The following is an 18,003-nucleotide window of genomic DNA, read 5'->3' as shown; positions in this document are numbered from 1 at the left end:
ATTTATTTTATGCTTAACATAATCATGTTTAGTTATGTTTAAAGACAAATGTCCTTCTCCTTAACTTACTCATATGTTATCATAGAGCTCATATACGAGCAATGCACAAAGTTCAATTCATTTTAAAGAGAATTTCTCTACTTTTAACCAACGCATGCTCATACTCCCTTCCAAATGAAATCAAAATAGTAAATCACACCACACACATCACAACAATAAGAAGTCATTACACATAGTTTCAAGTCCTAGCATGAAAGTTGTTTTCATAAACATGAACTAATTAGGAAAAAACTTGAACATTATAGGCACACATCAAGAACTTTGCCTAGACATATCATCACATCTAAATAATGAACCTTTATTAATATACCCCAGATCACAAAAGTCACACATTTTTTAAAGAGACTCAATTCTCATTAATGGCCTAAAACACCACTATTATGCGTTACATCAAGAATGCTCCTTAGATAATCGCATGAAGTCAAACACACATTTTAGCATATAAAGATGAACAACAACATGAGAAACATGAAATTTGTTTTAAAAAAACATTTTCATGAAAGGAAAACCTTCCAAAACATACCTAAAATAGTGTCAATTAAGGCATTTACAACATATGGAGAATATGAAACTTATACTTTTCTGAAAAACACCCATCATGAACAAGCTACTAGGAACTCTTTGGTTCCAAGCTGGAGTAAGAATACAAGGACATGATAGAGATATCGACAAAACCTTACTACTCACCTAATCATCCCGCACTTAAGGTAAACCCAATTAAGATCAACTTATCTCATCTTTCAAAAGGTACCACCCATGCATAATAATTCCTCTAAGTCTAACACCTAAAGGAAACTCATAAAAATCAAGCAAGGTCATACTACCCAACAACATGAAGCCTTAACTATACTATGAATACCAAGGAAAACTCTATCATTTATCAAAGCATAGAACAGATATTGGGACTCTTAAGGTCCACTACCATCTCTTTCTAGATATTTAGGGTAACCATCCTCTCTAGGTAAAACCTTAGGGGAAACAATAGAGGAAACTTGGCCATAAAGGCCTCTTTATTTTCTTTTAGCACCAGGCAAGGTAAATTCTAGGTCATTTCAACCCACATCATCACATTTGGAGGAAACTTCAGACAAACCACACCTAGGTAAAACCTAAGCACTTCCTCAAATGGTCATACTTAATGTCAATCTTAAAGAACAAGTAACCACTTCAAGTTTGTCAACATCAATCCTCTATTCTTTTTATGGTTTAATGGATACATATTACCCTCTAAGTCAACCTTAGGCTAAAACATATCCAACGTATGGAACAAAACCTTGTTTTCCCTTTGTCCACATTCTTAGAATAGGTTTATATGGGAAACTTTTCACCTAGTCATAAGGGTTCCCCCATTAACTAGCATACTCCACAATCACCTTGCGAGGTAAGCACACTACCTTCACTCCTTAAGATCAAGCTTATACAAAAGACTCAAAATCCACACAAGGCTACTATAAAGAATCACACACACATACATGCACACACACACACACACACACACACACACACACACACACACACACACACATATATATATATATATATATATATTTTCCTCACTGTTGATCACATTTCATCAAAGCATTTCAAGCCTAAACCATAACATTTCACTATCATCATATACATCACATAGCAACCTCTCATTTCAAAGGGATCTCCATTCAATTATAACAACTAGTAACAAGTTATCACCACATAATAACATAAATCTTCACATAATATGTCATTTCTCATAAATCACACATATATCCTTCGATGGCATCACATCACCATACATTAAAATTCACATTCACACATACTCATCAAGCTATAAATATAATGTAAGCATAAAAAATCACATTTTTCTCCCTTTATAAATGATATACCATCTCATACAAGTAATCACATCTAAAAGACCACCCGAAAAGAAAACATACGAGAGAAATATCATATAAAATTACGTTCTATGGCACGACACAAGAGTAGTGAAGAAAGTGAAATTCAATGGTCATATAGCCTCTTGCTCATAGATGTGTCGCGACTCACCACCAATGATCAAAACTCTAGTAGACATAGAAATATGAGACTTTGATACCTAAACCACTTTTATAACCTGATGTTGTGATACCATGTTTGTCACGACCGGGATCACCCCCTAGAAGTAACATGTCGTACTTTACCTCTCGGAGGTCTTGTACGAACTCATAGACCTCATTCATTGCATTTTTATAGGAAACTAATGAAAAGTGTAGAAATTTTTAGTGCACATCGTATGCTAGAAACATCACTTCATATAAACATAAAATAGGTCATAATACATAGTTATACAATAATCTCTTTTGCCAACTTAGATTCCAAACCAATAGATTATACTAGGGACATGACCCTTAACAACATAAAATACAAACTAAGCTATTGCAATTACTTTAATTAGAACTTTGACATAAGAAATCCTTGTATTATAAGGATCCCTTTCTTGAGCTTGGGAAACATCTTTAAAGCTCCTCACTTTAAGAGACATCTATCACCTACACTTTGTGTAAAAAGATGAAGAAGAATGGTATTAGTACATGAATGCACTATGTATGCCAACCATGTGAAAACATGAATTTAAAGAGGACATTTACTTAGAAATCATGCAACATGCCTTTTTAAAGGATCTTCATAAACATAGGCAAAATTATACAATGTAATTCATATACTTCATATAGCATGGACACTATCGATGACAAACACCAAGCCACATATATTGCATTCAAAGTACATAAATCATGTTCATAAAATTATATTCTTTTACCATATCATCCTTACCCCCTAAGTAACTCTCAAGTAATACTTGGTTCAATGCATGGACAATGTCCCATTCAACTACCCATACTCAATCATCACTCTAAGGTCATCAAGGTGAACATTCACAAAACCTTCATTAACAAGAAACACATATACATACTCGTAGAAGCATACCATATCATGACAACACATACTTCACATATGACTTAACATAATGCATGAACCTCATATAAGACTCATTATAAGAAAACATACAAGTCAAGACTTCCAATATCATTATAATAAGACAATAGTGAATATTAACATATTTGAACTTCATTTCATTAAGACCTTATAAGACCTTAATAATAATACCAATCTAAGCCTATGAGTGCAATGTACATGTAAAGCCTCATAACCTCACACATACTAAGTAAACTCACAAAGAGACCACAACAATTATCATTTATTCAATATATTAACATTAAAGCTTTAGTAAACTACATGCATACCAACATCATGCATATAAGATAAGAGTTACTTGTGCAATGTCTAGGCAAAGTCTCATACCCTCACATACAACAAGCAACTTCCCTTAGGTTATCTGAGTTAGGTATCATTACTTTACTTCCATTTTCTATTTTTAATTTTTTGAAACCATAGCCTTAAAAAAAAATAAAACCATGTGATCCAAACATGGAATCCGGTGTCATCGAACCACACACTGAAAGAAGGTGCTCTAATTACCAAGGTAGAACATTAACCTCATGCTAGAAATTAGGTGGATCCACTTGCTAGGTCCTATGGGGGCAACATAGTTAAGGAATAAGGAGATGTATATTGAAACTCTCTTTATGCCATTTGTCATTATAGTTTCAACCTCATGAGGACATTTGTTGAACAAAACTTCCTCACTAGGAAAGAGCACCCCTCAGTTGTCATGTTCACATGGTGCTAAGAAAAGTTTCATTTTTGAATAGCTTTATTAATATTACATTCATCATATAGGATTTATGAAATTAACCCCTCATATGCTTATCTCATAGGTTACAGATTAGATTATCCTTTCATCAACTAAACTCATGTGAGAATATCCTTTCACCTGGACATAGCATATTCAATCATAGTCTAGTTTAGAGTACAATTGATCATACCTTTCAAGGGACTCTACTTACTAGGTTGCCATACATACTTTGTTATGCATTAATTCATGTGTGTATACCTGTTCATATATTAGGAAACCTTTCACATACCACATTTAAATGCTACACAAATGCATACTTCATCATATCATTTAGTTGATATTATTGCATATACTTTCATGTTCATAGCTTCATCATGCATTCATATTCATTTACATAGAGTAATTACCCTTGGAGCTATTCTATTATATTAAGGTACACATGTGCAATGTATAGGCAAAGTCTCATACCTTACCTATACTAGTTCACCTCTCAAGTCATCCTAGTTAAGATACATTTTCATACTTTCATGGACATATACATTACATGCATTGCAGTAGGCAATACTATATAGGAGAACTATTCTTTCATTCGGCACTATGAATTTATCATACACATATATTTCCATGAGGCGTGAGTGTGCGTACATTGGTCAACATGATCACATAATAACTATCAACATACTATTGAGGAAGCCAGCCTCCTAAGATCAAAATACACATTCAACATAGACCACACTCAACATTATAGCATTGGAGACAAGGCATATTCTTGTTTTATTATAAGGCTCCTAATCATGCCTAAGATCATACATTCATGTAGGGATACGTAGAAATGGGGTCATCCATCGACATAACTTCATCAATGTAAAACCTATAGACCAGCGAACCCTAACATCTTCATGCACATGTAGAAGGCATCATCAATGTACTTTGAATATGATACTAGTATTAGAAACTAGGATAATAAACATGTAAGGTCTTTCCCTATTAATTTGAACATCAAACAACATGTAAAACATACCAAGACATACTAGAACACAGTAACAAGTCTCAAGGCTAACTTTTAAATGTTCCGGACATTCGTTTGATTTTCAAATCACCTCAAATCAAGCATACACATTGTAAAACACTTCATAAACATGTTATTAAACTTTTTAGGAACATGTTAGGGTCTAGACACCTTATTTCTTTTTGAGAGACCTTACAGGCACTCCTTAAGTATATTCTCTTGGGTTAAAAATCAATATAATTTTTGGTAGGCTAAATTGAACAGATTAAAATGAACGGTCGAAGTTGGCCGGGTCAAGGTAATTTTTGGCCAATTTTGACCACTCTTCATGTGTATACAAACTTTGACAATGTAATTTTAATCTATAATCTATCACATCAATCCTGAATTTAACAAGCAAAATTCATACAAGCACTTCTCTCGGTGCTAGCCATGTTCTCATAGAGTAAGTTCATCACAAGGGGCATATCAAAAGGTACCATACTTTCTCATAATAAACCTTACCAAGGATAATTCCACTAGTGCTGCCACTCAATGGTCAATAGTTATAGCTCAATAACATTCTTAGAGATGGTTTCATGTCGTTCTAGCAAACCCCTAAGTCCATTATTCACATGAGAAGGATACTATACGACTTTCAACTTCAAGGATATCGTAAACTACTTTCAATATTGAAACTTCCAACTCATTGACCTTCTTATCTTAGTGAAAGGTCATATATCAATCATTCATACACATACATGAAAAGGGTGCTTTAGCCTACCAAGTCAAGGTAACACACATTCAACATAACTTTCATGCATCAAGAAGAGGGACTTAGGTCTACCAAATCAAAACACACCATTCATCATATCACTCATACAATGTCATTCAAGTACAAAGTAGGGACACGAAGTTAAACACACAAGATACCCTATCAACATAGATAGAAAACTCATCATAGCCTACCATAAGCACCTAAAGCCATTCAAAGGACAACATGATTAACTCTTACACATACATATACACCATTACAACATAAGACTCTTCCTGGCCTTCTATCATCATATATCATCACTTAAAGAAGAATCAAAACATTAGCACTCATATAAGATCACACAAATATTACAAGAGTACTTCACTTCATATCTTCACATTATACAAGATCACCTTACTTTACATAAACATCTACACATTAAACATTTGTATAAGTCCTAGCATGATACTACTACAATTTACATAAATAATGCCGACAAGGCCATGTTCATCACATAATCAACATATAAACACCATCACCATAAGTGTATCATACAAATTAATCCAATTTCTATAAAAATTCTACACAATATGAAGAGATAAAGTCAACTTAAAACCTTTCCATCATCATCATCAAGATTCCTTAGCCTTTGCAATCGAATGAATTCACAAAGGCTCTTATCAATAGCCATATACACAATTTTTAACCAACAATCCAACAATACTAAAGGTCCAATAATATAAACTATGAATATCATCAAATTAAGGCAGGCTATCTACAATTCTACCATGATCTATACACAATTAAGTATCCCAAAACAATCTACTCATGAACCTAGTAACATCAAGTCATGATCCAATCACCCATATTATAGGAATTTAAAGATTAGAGAAGGTCAAGGTTTCATAGAGATTTTCATAGGGAAACATCAATTATATATCAATAACATCATATCTCATTATTTGAGAACGTTTCGTGCAAGAACTCATGTTAGAATAAAGACAAAGATAATTGAAGAAGCACTCTATTGAAATCTATCATCCAAGCTCCATGTTCACATTGAGCTCTCACGGAGGTTTTTGGAGAAAACTAGGGAGGGAAAGGGTTTTGATTTTTGGTGTTAGGGTCTAAATTAGAGTTAATAAGTTTAATATATACTCTTAAAAGTACTCAAATACACCTAAAACAATCATCCATACATTTTGAAAGAATTGGGATGGTTTTCCCAAAACACCCCAACCATTGGCTGAAGTTGCAGGCAGATTGTAGGCCCAATCGACGGATCATCATCTGATCAATGTCCCATGATGGTGCTTCGTAGTTTTTGTCTGAGGCTCAGATTTGAACAGGACTGTAGGTCTAATCGACGGACTAATTTGATGAGCCGTCTTTTGATCAACTGACCATTGTTTTGGTCGTTGGTTTACACTACCCGCCAGATTATATCTTAGACTTGGGGTCACTCTCTAGGGAACCTTGTCGGTCCTAGGTGGAGTCGTACCCAGACGTTAAACCCCCGAAAATTCACATCTAGATCTTAGGAACCTCACCTATCAATTTCAATGCCAAACCAGTCATGAAACATGCAAACGCACACTAGACCACATGCGAGCACTTAAGGACTAGTCATCAAACGTCTTGGTCGTTCCTTGACATTTGAATTCAAACACAACCGTACTGACTTCAAAACTCAAAAACACATTAATTAATTTCAGTAACATCCCTCAAAGAACAAGTGAATCTCTAGATAATCCTAGTTCATTATTAGGATTGTTATATTCTCCCTTACTTGGGAACATTCGTCCTTGAATGACAGTTTCCACTTAAAGGGATAACAACAAAAGCAATCAACTCAAATACAAGCATACAATATCATAAACCATACACATATCAAAGAGGAACATCACTCCATATAAAAGACATCAAAGAACTTCGTGCAATTCAAACAAATAGAACTACATCTATAAACTCCTTATGCATCATTCTTTACCATTTCTCGTGCCATTGAAGGGACTTCCTTCACCAAGTCACATCATGCTCATTTAAACATTACTAAGCACATTACGCAATTTCTCATCAAAGAAAATTCATGCAACATTTTCAACAAGGAATATTTAAGCAATTTTTTCATAAAGTCTTAATATGAAACTCTCATAAACAAATTAGGCATGCTTAACAAAATCAATGTCATATAACAATTTAGGCATGCTCACTATTTCACATCATGAACAAAATAGACAATATTCACTAAATGCACATAAACATGAGGAAATACCATGCATGAAAACTCATTTTTTTATGTAACAAGAATTCAACTAAGACATGCATATCATAAATAGAATATTTTGAAACTTATTTATCATAAAAGACTCCAACATAAACAAAGATATGCGGAACTCTTACTTTTAGGCCTGAATAAGAAGATAAGGAAAATATTAGGATATCTTACTCACAACTCCCTTACGATACAACATACTCCCCCACTTAGGAGAAACCCATCTAAGGTCAACACGAACATACTACAAGGACCTACCTTACGGAAACATCAACCTTACAAACACCATTCTCACCCTATCTTAAATATACTAGACCTCTTGAACAACAAAACAAATATCCTTTACTAATACAAACTCACATTTACCCTTTCAAACATCACTTCCTTCCTTTCTAAGTTCGGATCTAAACAACTTCAAACCAACTAATTCGACAATACTTCCCTATATAGGATAACTAAACTAACCTAAGGTCATCAGCACAACATTCCATATCCTATCTCACAAGGCACACACAATCTTCTTTTGTCCCTCAACCCAAACTTCTCAAAGGCCACACTTTAAGGACAATCATAGAAGGAACAAAGGAAAGACACCATAAAACCAAACTCTTAGGCACGATTAGAAGAATGAAGAAGTGAAACTTTCTTAGAACCCAATATCCTCCTATTTATAATGTGGAGCGCTTTAGATTGTGAACAAGACTCTACTAGTTGTGTTTATGAGACAATGGAAGACACTCCCAAAACATATGCCCTGATACCCACTTTGTAATGACCCAACGGTACCCCTTAGAAGTTACCGGTGAATGGGACCCTGAGAAGTCCCCCACAAGCCTCTCGTATCAATAATCGCATAATATATTCTAAAAATCAGCAAAAATTCAAATTTTTCTTCACACACGAAAAATATTTTTTATAATACACAAACCAGAGGCTTTTTTTTAGAAACATCTATCTTTACAATGTGTCTTTACACTATTTAATACATGGAATGTATAACGTAAGGACAAAGCCCTTACAAGACGTAAAAACAATAACTAAGATAATACACGAGAATGTGGGTCTTGTGCTCGAATTGAATAAGAATCACCAATACTACATCTTCAACCCTTAGAAACCTATCCGTCATCAACGGCATATCAAGACTTCCAATTCCCTACACTTAAGTCAAAAAGGGAAAAGAAAGGTTTAGCACATTGAATGCACTAAGTATAGAAGCCATGCGAAAACCATGAAAAACGGACATTTTGTATAGAAACATGATTTTAGGACATTTTGATATAAACCTTCATAAAAGAGTTTAAGAGGCATAATAGAAGTCAACAATAACATGTAGAGAATTTTTAATTAACATAAATCACATAACCATATTCACATAAACCCCTACTAAAGGTTATCCTAAGACCCACCTATGTAAGATATGAAGCGGCCGCATATACAACCCCTTCAGACACACCTATATGTATGTTAAGAATTACCTAAAGTAAGTTATTCCACTTCAACACATATCACATAGTTCCATATTCAATAAGATAAACCTTTACATCATCTAGACTCCCTACATAAGGTTACTCTAAAACGCATCTAAGTAAAACATGAAAAGACTGCCCATACACCTTCTTCAAGCCTATCTAAGCAATCTTCAAAGCTACCCTATATAACTACCTTTTTATAAAACATACTTCATTAAGATATAATATTTTCATGATAACATTTTATAGAAAACTATTCAATTAGAGGACTTCACATATTAGTCTTGGAGAAGACTTAGGGAACCCTCATCCTTGCATAGTCAAAGCCTACTCGTGCCATGTATATATAGCGTCCCATTTAACTATTTAAATATTATAGAAATTCTTGAATACTAATGAACCCCACATGATGAGAATAGGAATAAACCGACATAGACCATACTAGCTGGGCATAGAATTCGTATTCTACCCTACTCTAATAGAGGGTGTTCTACTTGCCAAGGGTTGAAATAGGACACATCCCATGTAGGCACATGGTTAAGGGAAATCAAGTGTTTTCTTAACTTAAGTAGAGCCACTCCCCAAGTATATTCACTCGGTGCTAGCAAAGTTCTCATAGTTTAACTTCATCACAAAAAAATATGAAAAAGTATCATACATTAGTCACTACAAAATAATAATACACCCTACCAAGGATGGTTTCACTAGAGCTGCCACTCGATGGTCAATAAGGATATATTAATGACTTTCTTAGAGATGGTTTCATGTCGTTCAATCTAATATATCCCTATATCCATCATTCTCACGACAAGGATACCATTACGACTTTCAACTTTAAGGATATGATAACCTTCTTTATATATTGCAAGTATCAAGTCATTGACCTTCTTTACTTATTTCAGGGTCAAAAATCAACCGTCTATACACATACGTGATAAGGGTGCATTAGCCTACCAAGTCAAGGGATCACATATTGACATAACTTTCATGAATCAAGAAGAGGGAATTAGGTCTACAAAATAAAGACACAACATTCATCATATCACTCATACAATCTCATTCAAGTACCAATTAGGGACACTAAGTTTACCACAAAATATACCCTATCAACAATATAAAAACTAATCATAGTCTACCATAAACACCTATTGCCATTCAAAGGACAACGTGATTATCCCTCACACATACTTATACAATATTGTCACATAAGACAGTTTGTAGCCTTCTATCACGATATACTATCACTTAAAGAAGAATCATAACATTAGCACTCATACAAGATCACAAAAACATTAACAGAGTAATTAACTTCGTATTTTCACATTATACAAGATCACCTTGCTTCACATAAACATATACACATTACACCTTCATATAAGTCCTAGCATCATACTACTATAATTTACATAAATTATGCCGACAAGCCCATGTTCATCACATAAGCACTGTCACCATAAGTGGACCATACAAAGCAATATAAAATCTATAATAATACTATACAATATATAGAGATCAAGTCAACTTACCACCTTTCAATCATCATTATCAAAATTCCTTACCCTTTTCAATAAAATCAATTGACAAAGGCTCTTACAAATAGCTATATACACAATTCTAAACCAACAATCCAACAATACGAATGACCAACAATATACAATATAAATATCATCAAAATAAGGCAGCATAAATACAACTCTACCATGATCTATACAGAATTCAATAGCCCAATAAAATTAACACATTAACTTACTAAGATCAAGCCATGCTCCAGTCTCCAACATTATAGCCAAATTTAGAGATTAGAAAAGTTCAAGAGTTCATAGAGATTTCCTTCAGAAAATATCAATTATATGTCAATAATATCATATCTCATTATTTGAAAATGTTTCATGCAAGTACCCATGACATAGAATAGAAATCGGACCTTTTCATAAACTTTGAGATCTTTGAAAATTCACTTTGAAATTGGCTCTAAGGTGATAGAAAGCCTTAGATAAAGAACTCCCATAACTTATTAGAAGAAAACGAAAGAGAATTTAAGAATAACTCCATTGAAATACATCATTCAATCTCAATCTTCACCTCGAGCTCTCATGGAGATTTTTTGAGAAAACTTGGGAGGGAAAGGGTTTTGATTTAGGTGTTAGGGTCTAAATGAGAGTTAAATCACTATAATACTCTTAATATACCCAAATACACTTAAAAACATTCCATAAAATTTACAATACTTGGAGTGACTTCCCAAAACACCCCAAGCATAGGCCAAAGTTGCAGGCAGATTGACTACCGAAACGGTGCCCTGTCAACGAAGGACTGTCGTCTGATAGACATCCCGTCATGGTGCTTCTTAGTTTTTGTATGAGTCTCAAGTTTGAGCAGTCATTCAGGTCTAATCAACATAGAAACTCGAAGATCCATTATTTTAATTTAGTGGACATTGTTAGGGTCATTTATTTACACTACCACGTAGAATATGCCTTAGAGTTGGGGTCCTCCTCTAGAGACCAATATGGGACCTAGGTGGAGTCGTACCCAGACTTTAAAACCCTAAACATGCTCATCTAAGACTTAGGAACCTCACCTATAATTTTCAACACCAAACAAGTCAGGAAACATGCAAAATCATACTAGATAACTCGCAAGCACATAAGGACTAGACGTCAAACATCTTGGTCGTTCCTTGACATTTGACTTCAAACTAAACCGGACTGACTTCAAAACTCATGAACACATTAATTAAGATAGTTAACAGCCCTCAAAGCACAAGTGAAGCCCTAGATAAGCATAGTTAATTATTCGGGTTGTTACATTCTTATCAAACAAGATAGGAGCACCCCACTTGGAAACACTAGGATAAACCCTTTATCAAGAAACTCTTGGATTTGAGCCTTATGCTCTCTTAAGTCTTCTGGATCCATAGGATACAAGGGGATTTAAACGGGGCGAGTGTCAGTTTTCAAATAAATACAGAAATATATATCTCTATATGGAGGCATACCAGGGAAATTCATAGGAAACTCTTCCTTAAAATTAAGACACCACGGGAACAGAATCAATAGAGAGAGACTTAACCTTAACATCCCGTATACGATCCAAATAAGCCAAACAACCCTTCCCTACCATTTTTATATCCCAAATAGAGGATATTATCCTAGATATCGTAGGCTTGTAGATCTTACTTACCTAATCTTTCCCTACCAAGAATCCCTAGAGTTACCTATTTAGTATTACAATTAGGCCTGGTATAATAGAGGGTTAAACAAGTCATGCCTAAGAATATATCAAGTCGTTCATATCCAGCATAACCAAATCAACCCAAATCTGGAAATCCATAAATACAACAAGACAACATGATATACATGGGTTAATGACTAACTATTCAAGTAAGATAGAAATATGGACTGGGGAACCAAGTATAACACAAACCACATCGAATACCAAGGCAATTGAAATAACACATACGAATAAGTAGAACCCAGATCAAACAAAACAATGGCCATCCAGGCACAGACAAGAGTAGCTCTTACATCACTGCATCACACCCTCAAATATGGTCTTACCCAAAAAGCATAATATTGAGCCTTGTCCTCTTGATGCGCAACTTCCTTGCTTTGCTGCATTTCTTCTCTACCTATATTATCACTTCCTCGGCCTCCATGACCTCGTTGATGTCCTCCTCATATGCCTAGGTTCTCTATAATTTTAACACACATTATAAATTATATTCGATTGATGAATACTGAATTAGATTGTGGTTGTTAGTTAAGTTATGATTCAGGGTCCATAATTGTGACTAGGGAAAAATATGGGAGACATGGTTGAGATTTTGTCTCACCTTGTCCCGATCTGGTTGAAGGAATGCGTCCCAAGAGCCCCCTCGACGGGAAAAAGCCTACTTTACCAGCCTCAATAGAAGCCCTGCCAACAATCTGGGGTTCTTTTCTTTCCTAAATTCCCCAACGGTTTCTAGGTATAACATATATAGTATTAGAGTAATTCCCTTAGATAGGACAATCATTATCTACCCAGGTCAGCCCAAATAAGTACGCATTTTATATCGTTTCAACACTAACACACACATATCCCAGGTTACACCCAGACTCTCAAACGGTTATCAATTGGTTGAATGCACGTCCAAATTTCTGTCTTACGAACGACATTGTAATTTATATAGACCCTTGTACCTAATCTCATGATGACCCTTTTTTCACATAAAGTTTTAAGACGCTCAAGCAATTACAACTTGTAGACAAGTCCAAATTATTTAACTAGTTCATTCCATAGACGATCATTATGATTCATCTATGCCTTATACGACCCTTAAGGCCAGCTACCAATTGGATCCTTCTCAGTTCCAATTAACTTGTTTGTGTTCATTCTGTCAAAACTATGACGACTAGTTCACTTCTTGGAGATAACAATGAATCAGGAGACCAATTGGACTCAACTCAAAATAGAAGCGATAATAGTATCTAGTGAGCCCAACAACTGGGAATTCCAATTATAGAACTTGGTTGAACTTAATTCTTAACAACCTCCATCTTTAACTCATGGTAATCTGACCTTAAATTAATCTTAGATAAAATAGATTCACCTTGCAATTGGTCAAAAGTATCATCTATCTGAGGTTATGGATACTTGTTTTAGATTGTGACCCTATTAAACTATCATTAGTCAATACACATCCTCTGCTGCTAGTGATGGTGTTACCATTTTTCTTGATCTAGTTTGAACCATAGAGTGAAAGAGGAAAGATACCAATTTGTATCATCGAGATACCAACTTCATTCAAGTCATAGCACAAGGATATAGAAAGATGTGAGTTTTTTCCTAAATTCCTATAGTCTCTCAAAGAAAAGTATGGACGACTTCGTATCGTTCTGCAAGACTACAGTAGAATAGTTTTGGTACAATGAAATCAACGAACCTAGGGCTCTGATACAAACTATTTCACGACCCAGAGAGTCATGAGTGGCACTCACACTAACCCTCCGGTTGGAGAACCTATACTACAACCCAAATAATCAACTTAACCAAAGTAATTCACATTTAAACCTATGGAAGAAGATTTAAGTAGCAATAAAAATGGATTCCCCATAATATCCAAATGTTTAAACAAATATCTAATAAACTAATGCAGAAATTCAAACCATAGAACCTGAAAGCCATCGTACAAAAACTTTACTCACGACAAGTCTAAGAACAAGGGGTGTAACCACAAAGCCAAACAACACCTTAACAAATATTCTGAGTCCGAAAAGAGTAGACCTAAATAAAGAAGATCCATGGTAGCCTAAAAGATATAGCTCACATTTAAATGCACTTATGCTCAATAGTCACCTGAATATGATCTATACTCAACAAAGAACAAGCAAGTGTTATATTATTACACAACCACAGTGAACTGATAGGATCATACGTCGAATCCAAGAAGTGAAACATGTGTAAATAACCATAACATAATAAAATAGACATATACCGAACATATAAAATATTTGTCTTCCTTTATGAATCAATGTAATATCCCACATTCACAATAATACACAGTGGTTATCAATTTAGAGAAACATAAAGTCTTCAATATCAATAATCATTAGATATGAATATAATCATCACAAGTATAGAAACAACACAATTTAATGGTCCTCTTCCAAAACCCAATTCAATGGTACTCTCATGGAACCACACCCAAACTATTAGCATATAGAACATGATAACGGTTCAATGTTTATGCTGGAACATGGCAATCGATCCCATATTTATGTCAAAACGTGGAAGCTGATCTGAATTAATGTCTTAGATCGTGACATTCACACAATTAACAAACCACAATCATAATCACAATATATATTCTCACAATCATACACAAGAGGTAATTCATGAAATACAATTATTCAAATATCCTCATTTTCTATAAGGGTGATCAATAATTCAACATTTGCACATATACATGCATTACAATGAAGAAATTACAAGCGTATATCACACCAAAATGAAATCGTAGCCATCACCTACCTAAAGTCAAGCTTGAATCCTTAAGGCACTTTAATATTTCTTTATGTATTCTGGCTTGTTTGATGTCTAAAAATATACAATTAATACAAGGATCAACAATCAAAGGTCTAAATATCAGGATTATAAATAAACTCAATAACCCTAATCCGAACCCTTGATCTCTATATCCATATTAAGCCTTTTCCACCATAAACTTCATACCGAAACCCTCCCTCATCAATAATTACCCAAGAAACTAAGTTTTACAGATTGAAAAATTGATTTGGGGTGTGAAAACCATACCTTTTAGCCTCAAGAATGGTGAAAACGGTCAAGAACTCTTCTGGCATCGTCTTGTAGCTCTCAAAAATGAGAAGTGCATAATAAAATGTTTTTGAGGATTTATTTCCGACTTTAGTCGTGTCCCTTTCGCTACGGCAATACCCATTATACTGTATCTAACCCACCATGGCAAAAAAAATCCCACCCAAACTGCTTGAACAAAACCATTGAAATATTTTAATAATTACAATACCTCCTTTTTATAACACACCTCTAACCAACGACATTCAGAAAATACCACTCACGCTAAGGTCAATTTTGGGAGTTCTACTCACCCAGATACCATTGGATTCCTTATTAAATCACCCAATCATTACCAGATTTCCGTAGACACACGGAACTCCAATATTGTCCAAATCTGGACAAGGCCAGGAAATCTCATGTTGCTACAAAAAGGTTTTCTGACCCCAATTCTTTCACCCATTGGCTTTTCAATAATGACGGAAATAATATTTGAATTCATAACTCATTTAGAAATAAAATTTTCTCTTTTATCAATGTAAATGCTAATACCTTTGGTACTTAACTTTGTTATACTCTTACTCATTCATATTTGAAAACTCTTTTTCAAAAATATATCACAACCATATTTTGATATGATCATTGATGACTCGGGAAGTCATACTACATAAACATGAATTTCATAACAATACACCATACTTCTTAAACATTGATGACATACTCGATTTTCATACTAATCGTTTTTTAACAAGACTTTATCAAAACTCATCTTTACTTTCTAAAAAACACAATTGAAAAACTGAAATGTTGGTTTTAAAAGCTTCTCAAAATGTATAACTCAATTCATATGGTTCATCTGGAATTGTGGATAAGAACGACTCAACTCAAGGGTCTTAATAGCAATATAAAAACTCAGTACTCAGAACTCAAGAACGCAAAAACTCTAAAATACTACTCATCCTAAGAATACACAAATCATAAGGTTCATGTTGAAATATAGACATGAATGAATCCAGTCAAGAATATTAATGCATAAAATCTAAAACTCAATAAGTAGTAGTAGAATTTTTTTTTATAAAATAGGAACTCGAGATCTCAAAATCAACTCATCTCAAGAATACTCACCTCTAGGGGTAAAATTCTAGATTTTTGTTTTGCTGATTTAAAAGTGGATGTAGGGCGTGAGGACGAACTAGTCCAATAATATGATAGTTTTACATACCTGAAAGAACAAGATTCTTGAAGAAGAATTAAGAAGAACTTGATTGGAAGCCTTGAAACCTTAGATTGAATAAGAACAACCAAGAAACATTTTTTTCTTGAACTAGTTTTTTGACATCTCTATGGCCATAATTTTTAGTGAATCATAATTCTATGGAGGAATTTGAGTTGGAAAGAATAATTTTTTTTGGAGAAAAACTTATATTGAAGAAGAATCTTGGGAATGATGGAAATAATCTTGAATGAATTCTTACACTTCGATCTTTCCTTAGGGTTTTGCTTTATGGTTTGAGAGAGAAGAGAATGATGTATTAAGAGATGAAAATCGTATTGTTTTGGATACTTTATTAGTCAAAAAAATTGTTTTAGGGTATTTTTATTGGCAAAAACTATAAAAATGACCCTTTTTAATGTTTTCCCAATGGCTATTTCGTCACTCAACTGTATCATATGTTTTTAAAATGGTCATAATCTTTTACTCAAAACTCGGATTGTTGCAAAATTAACGTCCTTGGAAAGAAGATTCAATGTCCTTTAATTTTATTTGATATGAGCCATGGAACTCTTTATATTCAAAGATATATAGTCGTTTGAATCAGACACAAAGAGAATCTGAAATCATAACTTAATCAGTAAGAAAACATTCAATTCAATTTTGTGGTAGGCGATTCTAGTTGTCCTTAAATGATATCCAAAAATATTCTCACACTAAATAATTTACCTTTACATTTATGGTCAATTTAAGAACCACCCTATACAACCTTACATGTAAACGAAGAATAGTTCGGGTCTAACTTAGAAATTTTTGTGGTGTTACAAAAGGAATGTGACTTTTCCAAAGGGTTGTGACTTTTTTTTATGAGCTATAACATTTCGGAATGGTTGTGACTTTTCTAAAGGGTTCTGCCTTTTTTAATAATAGACAATAAACATTATTTCACACTATCCTTTGTTGTCTATGAAAAAAAAGATTTCCTCATAATTTTAAACTACACTTTGGAATGTTTTCTATCCTTCTTCTTCTTAAAACACTCACTTTAGTATAGCTTCTATATTGTATAGTATTTTTATTTATTTATTTATATAATTTTAAAATCACACACCTTTCCGCATTGAATGGTTAAATTTTTTCCTTTTAATTTTTATTTTTTCTATGAGTTATGAACTTTTCAAAGGGTTGTGACTTTTATAAAGGATTTTGACTTTTATGTATAAGTAAACACA

The sequence above is a fragment of the Solanum lycopersicum genome, chromosome 12, assembly GCF_036512215.1.
Source record: "Solanum lycopersicum chromosome 12, SLM_r2.1".
Taxonomy (NCBI): domain Eukaryota; kingdom Viridiplantae; phylum Streptophyta; class Magnoliopsida; order Solanales; family Solanaceae; genus Solanum; species Solanum lycopersicum.
This window is presented reverse-complemented; position numbering follows the sequence as displayed.